The sequence below is a fragment of the Ctenocephalides felis genome, unplaced genomic scaffold, assembly GCF_003426905.1.
Source record: "Ctenocephalides felis isolate EL2017-DRISC unplaced genomic scaffold, ASM342690v1 CF-g0.4_SCAFFOLD_03572, whole genome shotgun sequence".
NCBI lineage: Eukaryota > Metazoa > Arthropoda > Insecta > Siphonaptera > Pulicidae > Ctenocephalides > Ctenocephalides felis.
In genome coordinates, this window is record NW_020539726.1 from 45,000,194 (window position 1) to 45,012,557 (window position 12,364).

Here is a 12,364-nt window from a genome sequence, read left to right on the forward strand (position 1 = left end):
GAAGTAGCCTGGAATGTAAAAAAAGAACTGCACTAATAAGCAAACTCTCTTTGTCATAAGAAGACAAATAAAATTATACTAATGAGTAAATTAAATAGCGACCTGAGGATTGAAAAGACTCTACTGACAAACAAACTAGCAATAAAATATACAACAGAATGTTTAGATTCGTTATTCCATTTACTTAAATCGTTACAAATTATTTACTTAATTATTATAGCTATTTTCCACTGAATGAAGGCTAGGATGTTAGCCAAAACGTGTGGACATCAAATACGCTTATAAACTTGGGTATTGATGTAAAGTACCTCAATCTCTTTTCACATATCAACAACAAATTCAAGATAAATCCATCAAGTTGGACTATCGCCAACGTTCCATAATATTTAGCTTATCGAAATCACCCTTTTTGTCTAAAACACACTTCAGGATGGTAATTAATCCGCCAGCTATACACACAATGCTGATTGTAACCAAAACATACATTTTGCTGGATGCCATAGCATTCTCAGGTGCTTCAGAATCGGTATCAACTTCACCAGGATCTGAATTAACTTTTTTTACCTGTTTTTGTCCATCCCAAAGATTATTTAAATTTTGTACATCAATATCCCGAATAGACACAACACCTGAATCAGTTTTTTTGGAATTACCATTATTCTGGATAATTATTGGTTTCCAGTCGTCGTCCTTTGTTGGTTTGGTGTTTTGGTAAAGGACATCGTCTATGGTGACTTCGCAAGTCTTAGGTAACATTAACAAAAAACTGCCAACGATAATTTTGGATTTGATTCTGTTATTGCAATCCATAGATATAGTAGTTGGTTGAGATAGAATTAATATTAAATAAAAATCGTCCACACGTTTTATTATGTTTGCAGCAACGTTGACGTGTGCCGGTTCACAAATATCAACACTTCGACCACGAATTAAATTTACCACACAATCTGCACGTTTACGAAGTTGTTTTTTGTTGCAAAAATAGGTTCCAGATTGTTTTTGGCATTCCTGGTTGTCGTATTGGTATTTTTCATACCCCAATGTAAGATATTGTCCAGGAGGGATGATAATTGATTTGTCGTTGTTAGGAACTGGATACAGTTTGTAGTATGTGTATGTTTCTCTGGAAACTGCAGGAATTTGGAAAACAAATTCGATTTCATCATCGTGGATGTATGATTGGACTTTGCATAAATCCCCATGCAAGGATTTATCAAAATCCGGGTACAAATTGCGGATTTTTCGTATATTTTCAGTTGTCCATAAACTGCTATGAACGATTTTGGTTTTACTGGACACTATTGCTGATTCTAGATCACTCAACACAACATTTAAAATTTTTATTTGCGAGTAAACACCATCAACGCCTTTGGCCAAAGATTTTCTGAACGATTTGTGCTTAATTTTTTTATAAAACTTTATCAAAAAATTGTGCTCTTCAGGAGGCGGGTCACAAACCACTGCAGGAATTTTAGCAGAATCAGAAGTGACTTGTAAATATTTTTCAATCAGACCTTCTATTTGGTTTCCAAGATGAGATTGATGGTGCCTGAGCTTTTCGGCTTTGTGCAGATCCTTGCAAAAACCTTCAAAAAAATCCATCAAACTGGTTATGTTGTTTTTTACTGCCTGCAAATCGAAGGAGTAACTGAATTGATGGTATTCTTCAATGATTTTGGCGTTTCCAAGTTCAAATGGTAAAATACCAGGTGTGTCCAGTTCTTCTAATTGAATTCCATGTATTGATCTTTTGATGGTTGCTTTGGAACCATCAGGACCAGGTGGTGCTTGGAGGTTGCCCAGGTTTTTGGCGCTTATTGAGGTTGGAAGGATTAGAATCAAAAAGTACCTGTAGAATTGACCAGCAGATTTAGTAAATTATATTTAAGAAAATAATTTCAAGCATGAAATTCAAGTCAAATTTTTTGTTATGCATTTTAAGTTCCACATTTTTTTTAATCAGTCTTTGATTTTCATTTTAGACTAGATGACTCGAAAGACGTTGTACCCATGTCTACAATTTTTTAATATTATATACTAATATTTATCGTTTACCTAAAAATAATAATTATTGTTATTTAAATTACTCTTTACGCCAAAATATATATACATTTATAATATGAGCGATGTTAAATGTATGAACTGCTTTATAAAATGATGTCTCAATTCTCACACTACATTGGAAATTGAAGTCCTTACGGTATAACATAACCATAACCATAACATAACACTGATACTTCATGTTGGATTAAATTAAATTAATTTTTTATTATTTAAGATATCGAAAATCGAAAATCGATATCGTGAGGGCCGAACTGTATGTATTCATCTTTACTTTCCCATTATTTGTTGGTATAAAGTGAAATTTTTACGAATTTTAAAAATATTGTGAAAAGATTAGTAAAAGATGCAAAGAAATTATATATTGAAAAAAAAAACTTTATTAAAAATTTAATATCCGAATCTTGTGTTGGCGCCCCCTAAGGCGTGCGCTCGTATTTTTCGCATGCATCGCATTAAAGGTAGGACCGACCATGATTAATACTTAATTCCATATTGTAAGTGAATTAATTTGTAATTTCCTGTTCATATGAGTATCATTCAATCTGCCATACATATACTGTATTTTATATTATTTTAATTTCTGGCATCTCTCAGCTGCTCTTTGGCAATAATAATATAGACATTTCATTTTTCTTATTCAAAATCATACGAGGTCTGTTCAAAAAGTACCCGGAATTTTCGTTTTTTCAAAAAAATATTTATTTATTCGTCTACATTAATGTGGTCCCCTTCAAAGTAGTCCCCCCCAGATATAATACACTTATGCCAGCGTTTTTTCCAATTTTCGAAGCACCCTTGATATTCACTTTTTGATATGTCCTTGAGCACTCTCAGCGATTTTCTTCAATCGAGGAAAACCGCCGTCCTTTCATGGGTCTCTTCAACTTTGGGAATAGGAAAAAGTCACACGGAGCCATATCTGGTGAATTTTTGCACTTTGCAACACTTTATTTCATTTTTTACGCAAAATTTAATACAAATTCTTTGACTTTTTCAATTCTTCCATTGTAAAAATCGCCGAGCTCAGAAAAACACGTCGAACCTTAGCGACTACCACAGACAAAGTAAACAGTGAATATAGCTGAAAATTTCATCATACTTTAGGGGCATGTATACCAACACAATAAAAAAAAAATTTTGACAATCAGACACTCCAGACCCGCGAAATTTAATTATTAGTAATTCCGGGTACTTTTTGAACACACCTCGTACATACATATTCTAATATTGTCTAGGTTCATAAGTAAATTGAAATTTTTGGCAGATGATAGTTTTCATTTGTTTTCAATGCAAACAATGACATGTCGTTTTTTACAATTTTCTAGAATATTTCCTTAAACTTCAGAAAGATTTATTAAAATCCGTTTTTTTTCAATATATAATTTCTTTGCATCTTTTACTAATCTTTCCACAATAATTTTAAAATTCATAAAAATTTCACTTTATAACAACAAATGGGAAAGTAAAGATGAATACATTCGATTCGGCCCTTGCAATTAGGAGAAGTTTAGGATGCAATTTTAGATCTCATAAATAATAAAAAATTAAATTAATTTAATCCAACATGAAATACCAGTGTTAATTATTTTATTTAAAACAGTTCTACATTTAACATCGCTCATATTATAAATGTATATGCATTTTGGCGTGAAGGGTCATTTAAAAAAACAATAATTATTATTTTTAGGCAAACGGTAAATATTAGTATATTATAATAAAAAATTGTGGACATGGGTACAAGACAACGTCTGTCGAGTCATCTAGTTATCCATAAAAATATAATACCGATATTTTATATTATATAATAAATATTTACCATATTTCCATGTTAGTTTTCTTATCGCAACTTATAAATAGTTAGTTTATTTATTTTCATTCACTTTTCATTCTAGAACTGCACTTGAAATTCTTCTGATATCAAATGAAATGATAATTTCTCAATTGTGCAAAAATATGTGAAAACAATTTTCTAATCTTTCGAATCTGAATTTATTATCTTTGACCGACTGTAGATTTAATTTGTAAGTAGCCAAGAAAAATCAGATAAGAATTTATCAATTGATCTCATTCAATAATAATAGTAATAGGAATAATAATAATTATAATAATAATATCAGAAGAAAATAAATTATAGCGTAAAACATTATTTTGAAGGATTATTTTAATTGATCATCTTTTCACAGGCCTCTAATATTTGAGATCATGATATCTAAAAGTGTGTAATGTTTCGTCAAAATCATAAAAAAATCAATTAAGTACAAATTGGTACAAAAACGGTTCAAGCAATATTTGCTAAAAAAAACTGATAATTTTGTTTTCTATTTTTTTTTCTTGACCATCATCTTGTTTCGTCACTATCTGGGACACCCTGTATATATATAGTTATAAATAAATATACATCATTGATAATAATATAAATATGATAAGATAACATGAATAATTATCGAATCGAGTGATATATCTTATATCATTGCCGTCTAATCAATATTCCAATTTTTCGCTATTTAAAAACCTTCTTTGGAAAACAAGCAAAAACAATTGTTTTCGAAAGTAATATTTATTTATTTTAAAAATTGATATATTTACATAAGGGTGGTCCTTAATATGGACATTTGTTCGATCCCAAGGGCTCAAATGCTTCCAAATCAATAAAAAAACTCTCTACAAGTTTTAGCTCTCAATATTAACATTTAGATAGTCCGCAATTCAAATAAGAGTTTCATATATTTTTTTCAACATATATCATTAAGTAAATTCTTGCACCATCTGTGATAGCTGACGTATAATTTTTATGGTAATTTATTACTGATAATTTGAGTATCAACATGACCAATTAAATAAATATTTTGTTGCAAAATTAATTTAGATGCCACGATGATAAATGTTTCATTCAGTCCACATCGATTTAATTAAAGGTTAAGTGTTTTGTAAATATTTTTCTATGTCAGTTCACAAATGATATCACAGATGGCGCTAGAATTTACTTCATGACATATGTTAAAAATAAATATTAAAATGACATATGTTAAAAATATAAACTTTTAATTGGATTGCGGACTATTTAAATGTTAATATTAAAGTTAAAACTTTTGGAATATTGTTCTTTATCAATTTGAGCTCTTGGAAGCAAAGAAATTCGAAAATATCCATATAAAGGACAACCCTAATGTACTTATATACTATAATATAAACAATACAGGGTCCGGCACTCGAAGTGTAACCAACTTCAAACCGCTCGCGTAGCTGATGCACGGGTACCAATTGAAAGTAAGTCAGCTAAATGATAGTTTGGTGTATTGTTTATGAGCACACGAAAGTATTTAGTCGACAGTGAACGCGAAAAAAAGAAATCAGTAATGGATTTCAAACGTAACAATGTGATTACATTATATTTAACTGGAAAATCAAAACCAGCAATTGTTCGAGGACTCAAACACCTTAAAGTGAATAAAGTTTTCGTTTATCGCGTCATAACTCGTTACAATGAAACTGGTAGCATCGTAAAACGTCATGAAAGTGGTCAACAAAGACTGCAATGTCACATGAGATGGTCAAAAATGTGAGAAAGCAACTCGAGCAAAATCCCCGACGAAGTGCCAATTAAATGGCAGAAGAACTTAACATATCTGACCGTAGCATCCGCCGCATACTGAAAAATTATCTCAAGGTCAACCCTTATAAGATCCAAAAGGCACATGATCTTAGGCCGAAGCAATAGCAAGTGAGACTTCAGAGAGCTAAGGAGTTGCTTCGCCTGGCCGAAAGTGATAAATTTCCGAACATTGTGTTTTTCGACGAGAAAATTTTCACAATTAAGCAATTCTTAAACTCTCAAAACGATAGGGTTTACTTGACTGAACGTCCAGACAAGAATTTGAGCCATCGATTGGGCACCAGGAGGCAACACCAGCCACAGATAATGGTTTGGCCCGCTGTAAACGCAGATGGGCGATCTCCAATCGTTTTCATCGAGCCTGGCGTCAAGGTAAATGTACAATATTATCGGGAAAGTATTCTGAAGGTTGCTTTGAAGCCATGGGCAGACAAACATTTCGGTGGTAGACCATGGACGTTTCAACAGGACTCGGCACCGTCTCATAAAGCTCGAGTGAACCAAGAATGGCTGAAAAACAACTTTCCGAACTTCAAAACGTCCGCACAATGGATCTCGAATTCACCAGACGCAAATCATATGGATTATTCTCTTTGGGCCATTTCGGAGATCAAGGTCTGAACTAAGGGGTACATCAGTCTCAAGGCGCTAAAAAAAGCCGTTGTCCGCCAGTGAGCCAAAATACCTGCAAATCACGTTCGGCCAAATGTGATTTGTTTTTGGACCGTCTAAAGGCCATAGTCAAAGCAAAAAATGGTCATGTTGGGCAAAAGTGAATTGTTCTTAAATTTTGTATTATTTTTACACATTCTGTACTTTAAATCGAGTGAAATTGATTTTCCAAACTGAATTTATGGTTCTTTCAATTGGTTACACTTCGAGTGCCGGACCCTGTAGTATTTAAAGTTATTTTTACAATAAGTATAGATTATTATTGGCATATTATATATAAGTTGGTGAAGTTTATGCTCCTCACCGATAGCTTATTGGTTGTTTATGTAACTGAAGTATCCAAATGAAGTCATGGACCTTATATCACATGGACTGCTAGTCGAGCGCAAAATAAGTGCTCAAACATATTGACATTTGATCATTCAAGAGAGTTCTGCGGTTGTCGTCGGCGATGTTCGCTCAGACATGTGACGTCACATACCTTTCTATGTTTGAGCGCTATATACAACGGAATATGAGGACTAGCGTCCATGTAATGTCTATAATCCAAGTGCAAAAAAAACTTTTATTTTTAAAAAAATGAGAAAGACCTTGCACAAAATATTGCAACCATAATACGTAAAATCTAAAAATTCAGATTTTGATATAACATAGTAATAAAGACAAATCTGTTAAGGGGCACAACTAGTGTAACCGTCTAAAAGAAAGGTGATTTTTGGGAATTTATATTAAAAAAACTACTTTATCAATCATTACAAAATTTTAGGAATTAGTGCAGTAAACGGAGAGGAAAAAAGGGTATAACCTCTGAATTTTTTTACTTTTGGAATTAGGTTCATCTTACCCTCAAGTTCAAAAGTGAAAACAATTCGGGTTGCGCCATCATTCCCCGGGGGGATGACGCCCCTTCTCAATTGTGTAATTACATTTTTTTTAAATAATGTCGGAAATCGATGGAAGAACTATATATAAGAAAAAAATGTCTTTTATAGTTTTTCAAAAAAACTAATACTTTTCAAGTTACCGGCCACTAAAGATTCATATATTTTTGGCGTTTTTCTTCGTTTTTTTGCAAATATCTCCTAAAATATACATTTTTCCGAAAATCATGTAATGAACAAAATAATGTCAATAAAAATCTTAATAAATCGGTGTTCCATAAAGTGTTCTAGGAAACATATTAAGCAAGATTTGAAAGAGCAAAGTCGTTTTTTTTTTCGTTCTAGATTTAATTGTTGTATTTAAAGCCACCTAGTGGCGAGGTTTTACATTTTATGCATTTCGGTAAAATTGGGTTTTATAGTGCTCAACATAAGCTTTAAAATGAGTGCTGTTACAAGTTTTTTGCGTGTAAAATGAGTGAGCTATCATGCAAATAAGAAGCATATACGAGTACGATGTTTTTTTCTTTTAAATCATATGGTTTAATGAGCGCCATTTCCACCAGAATTAAAGTAATTCACATTCCATCTAGAATTCACTTTATTATAGACATCTTGATGGATTCTAGCAGATTCACTACTTTAGTACAAACTATTTTCAGAAAACTCATGATTTTATAAAAACTTTTTTTTCCGATTTTTTTAAAAATCGAACTTATTTTGATTATATCTCAAAAAGAATAAAAGATACGTTTAAAGATATATAGATAAAAATCAAAGGGATCTTTCTGGCTTATTATTGTTTTTTATTATTTTTCTTTCACACAAAAATTGACAGAGTTATGAATGTTTAAAGACTGCGCGGCCGCGCAAATTGGCAAAAAAAGTTTTTATAAAATCGTGAGTTTTCTGAAAATAGTTTGTACTAAAGTAGTGAATCTGAAAATGTAATTACACAATTGAAAAGGGGTGTCATCCCCCCTGGGGGTGATGGCGCAACCCGAATTGTTTTCACTTTTGAACTTGAGGGTAAGATGAACCTAATTCCAAAATTTCATTTAATTCGGAGCACAGTAAAAAAAATCAGACCTAAAACGCTCCGTTTACTGCACTAAACATATTTATACATGTTTTAAGAATACATAGTAAAATTTTTGAAGAAAAAAATTAATATTTTTTTAAGTTATCGTCGATCTTCAACGGCGCGACAGCAAAAAGGCCCTTCACTGCTGCAGTGATTCCGGCCTTCTACGTGGATGAAATTTAAAAAAAAATCTCGTTAAACTAGATAATATTGTCTGTAAAATGAACTACGATAAAGAAAAAAATCAAAAATTGACAAAATGACGGCGTTTTTAAAAAAAAGTCGAATTTTACCCAAAATTTTGGTCATTTTTGGACTGCCAAAATTCGATTTTTGATCCGATAAAACAAATCGATAGTTCATTGTACGTAGAACTATATATAGAACATGTAAAAAAATTGATAGTGATCGTATCATTTGTTTTTGAATAATCGCTGCAGCAAATTCGGAAAATGCTGTTTCGAGAAAAACGCGTTTAAAGATAAAATGATCGTTATACTATAAACTACATATATACTATTTAAATGGCTGTAACTCAAAAACAATTTATGATATCAATTTAAAATTTTGGTATGTTATTTTTAAATGTATAACCTATCGAAATATGGAAAAATTGAAAATACGATTTTTTGAAAATTTCACACTAGTTGTTTGTGCCCCTTATAAAATGATAACAATTATAATTTCGTATGAACAACTTATTCCTTGCTTCCACTAGCAAGTTTAGAGAAAACAGTACTTATTTCCTCTACATCAGACCTTTGCAATTTTAAATTTTCTCTTCTTATATAAGACGCCCTTAGGCATTTGACCAACAAGAAGAAAGCGATGGCCAAACAGAGTACGCCCAAAACGACCAGAACGATATTAGAATAAGTAGTAGGACCCAAATTAAAATCGACTGCACGAAAAGAATTGGCTTCGATTTGTTTCTGCTGGTCGTGGATTCTATTTAACTCCGTCAAGTCGATGTTTTTTATTACCACAGGACTTCCGATTGATGGTAGGCTGATATTGTTGATTCGATCGAAGTTGATTGATGGTAAAACCAGAGGTTGTCCTTGGATGACATACCTCGTGTTTTGGTATGATACTTCGTCTGATATGAGTTCACAGTCAGGGGCAGTGTCAGGAGGAAGTTTCCCTTGATAGTTTTTGGAGTGAGTGGTCTTTCACAACCGACATAGATTTTTGTCGGTTCTGGCATTATTAAGACAAAATGTGCTTCACTGATTTGCTGAACTATGTTTCGTGTAATATTGACGTGGGATTTTTTGCAACCTTTAGTAACATTGGCTTTGTGAAGAATCAGATTTGTGGTGCATTCCTCACGAAAACCCTGAAGATTTTTGGCGTCACACATATATAAATCGGCAACTTTCTTGCAATCTTCATCGTCATACTGGTATTTCTTTGGGCCGACGGTCAGATAGGAATGTGGTGGTATGATTATTTCATTGTTTTCATCAGGAACTGGATATAATTTGTAGTGTTTGTATGTATCACTATATATTATAGGGAATTGAGTAACAAATATTATTTTATCTTCAGACTGGTAGGATGCTGCTTTCAGCAGATTATAATATTTATGAATATTGTACTGATCATAAACAAATGGCATTTTCAAAAAGGGATGCATTTGCTTTACCTTTTGTAACATAAACAATATATCATCTGGTTTCACTACACTGCCATGAACGATGCTGATTCTGGAAAAATCTATAGCAGTTTCTAGATCGGTCAAAATGTTCGTCATAATTGTTATTTTATAAGAAACTTGCTCCAATATATCCTTAGCTAATAAATATGTCTCTTGGTGTGACATATGTGTTCGTAAATTATTTTGCAATTCATTGATCTTATTTTGAAAAATATTTTGATTGTATGCAACAGTGTTGATAGTATCTTTAAGTGATTGAATTAGCTGAGTATTCAATGTCATCTGTCGATTCAAAGTTGCAGCTAAAGCATTTTGATTTCTTTCTAGATTGTTGATGGCTGCTTCAAATCGCCTGCCGTCTTCGGCGTCCAAACTTCCTGTAATCCACTTGCTAATTGTTCCTAAAAATTCAAAAGCTCTCTTAATTCTTCTTTGAGGCCTGATGGAATTATATTTGTTTATCATATTTTTAATCATGTTTTCCAGCAACAATTTCTGAGGAGCTATTCTTGCTAGAAGCTCCTGATTTTTGTTTTGTACACTTTTAAAAAAAAGATCAAATTCTCGTCTAATTTCACTTATTTGTTTCTTTATTAAATTGGCATCAACGTAATGTATGAAAGTGTGATATTGCTCTATCATTTTGGCTTCGCCTAATTCAAATGGTAATATTCCTGGCGTCTTCAGCTCCTCCAGTTTCACATCAGTTGGTATTTTCTTACTTTTATAAATTCCCAGTGGTAAAATACGGCGATCACTTAAATTCAATGGGGTTTTATCTGATTTGACCACATTTTGTGATACTATTAGGATGAGTAAGCCCAGAAACCTAGAATAGTTGTTTACATCAAGTTCAAAGAAACTGATTACTTTTAAAGAAAATGTATACAAATTTACTTAAAACACAATTTGCGGAAGGCTGTTTCTTTCAATTATATTGCAACAAGATGATGACAGTTTAGAGTTTAGATATAGTTAATAACCAAAAATAGGAAATCTATTGAAGATGTAAATGTTTCTTGATAAATGCTTAAAAATTTATATTCAGATGGATAAAAAATCAATGCAACAAAGCTGACAAGGATGTATTCGTCAAAAACTATTTAGAGAGCAGCTGGGAATTTGAATGTACAAAATCGGAAAGTACTATCCCCGGGTTGAAAATGACTATAATTATTTAAGAACTTTACTGACTTGCAAAAACTAAGTGGGCAATTCTACCGTAAGAGCTTATAAAATGGCGTTGTCATGGCAACGCTCTCTTATGCTTGCTTTTGGTATTGAAAATTATGAACATGTCTATTTATTTGCCGTACGATCAGGCGTATTTTACATATAAACAAGCAGGGAATAATGTTATGTTAACTTTACCATCTAGAATTATGTTATAACATTCTCTGCACCATCTAGAATTTTGTTATCATAACATTCTCCCTTGCTTTATTTTTATGTAAAATACGCCTGATAGATCGACTTTTTCATAAATTTCAATACCACAAGTATAAGAGAGCGTTGCCATGACAACGGTATTTATGAGCTCTGTTACGACAGAATTCGCCCATATTTCTTGGAAGTAAATTCGTAAAGTTACATTTAAATGGATCCAAAAATCAATATAAGGGAAGGTATATAGAAAAAATGAAGAAATCTTTAGATAAGAAGCCTTGAACGCAAATGCAATGTTTGAATATACTAACAAATCTTTAGTAAACAAAGTGTAATCTTACCAAGTTCTCATGATGTCCATTCAGATGATTACGGAAACACTTTGAAAGCTTCTGAATTAACACTTCTTTCGATACTATTTTTGCTCGTATTTACGATGATATTTTCAACAAAACAGAATTTTATAGCTTAATACTAATAATTTTATTCCGGTTGCTTTTATACACTTTTTTATCTAATCACTCGTCAGAAAGTGAGGTGACAAAAACAACTAATGTATTCAGTTCTTTGGATACCAAATCAAGGTCTTGGGATTCAAATTTAAGGATCATCATGTTTTATAAATAAAAAAGGAACTTGATAACAATTACAATTTTACTAAACTTCTCATTTGAAAAATAATTGGATTTATTTTAAAACCTTTATCAAAAATCATTATTTTAATATATTTTTCGGCCAAAAATCCGATTCGATAATTTTATGTTTCAAGTCATTCTGAATCAAATGATACAAAATTTGGAAAAAGTATGTGTGTGTTTTTGTACGTGAGCCGATTTTTACCCTTTCCTCGACGTTTTTTCAGAAACGGCTGGACCGATTTCACAATTTTTAAATCCATTCGATGTATCTTGATGAAAATCTGCGTTGGTTAGTTTTGCGCAACGATCGGTCGAGCCGTTTCTTTGTTATTGGCAAAAAAGTGTAAAGATTTTCGTCCACGTTTT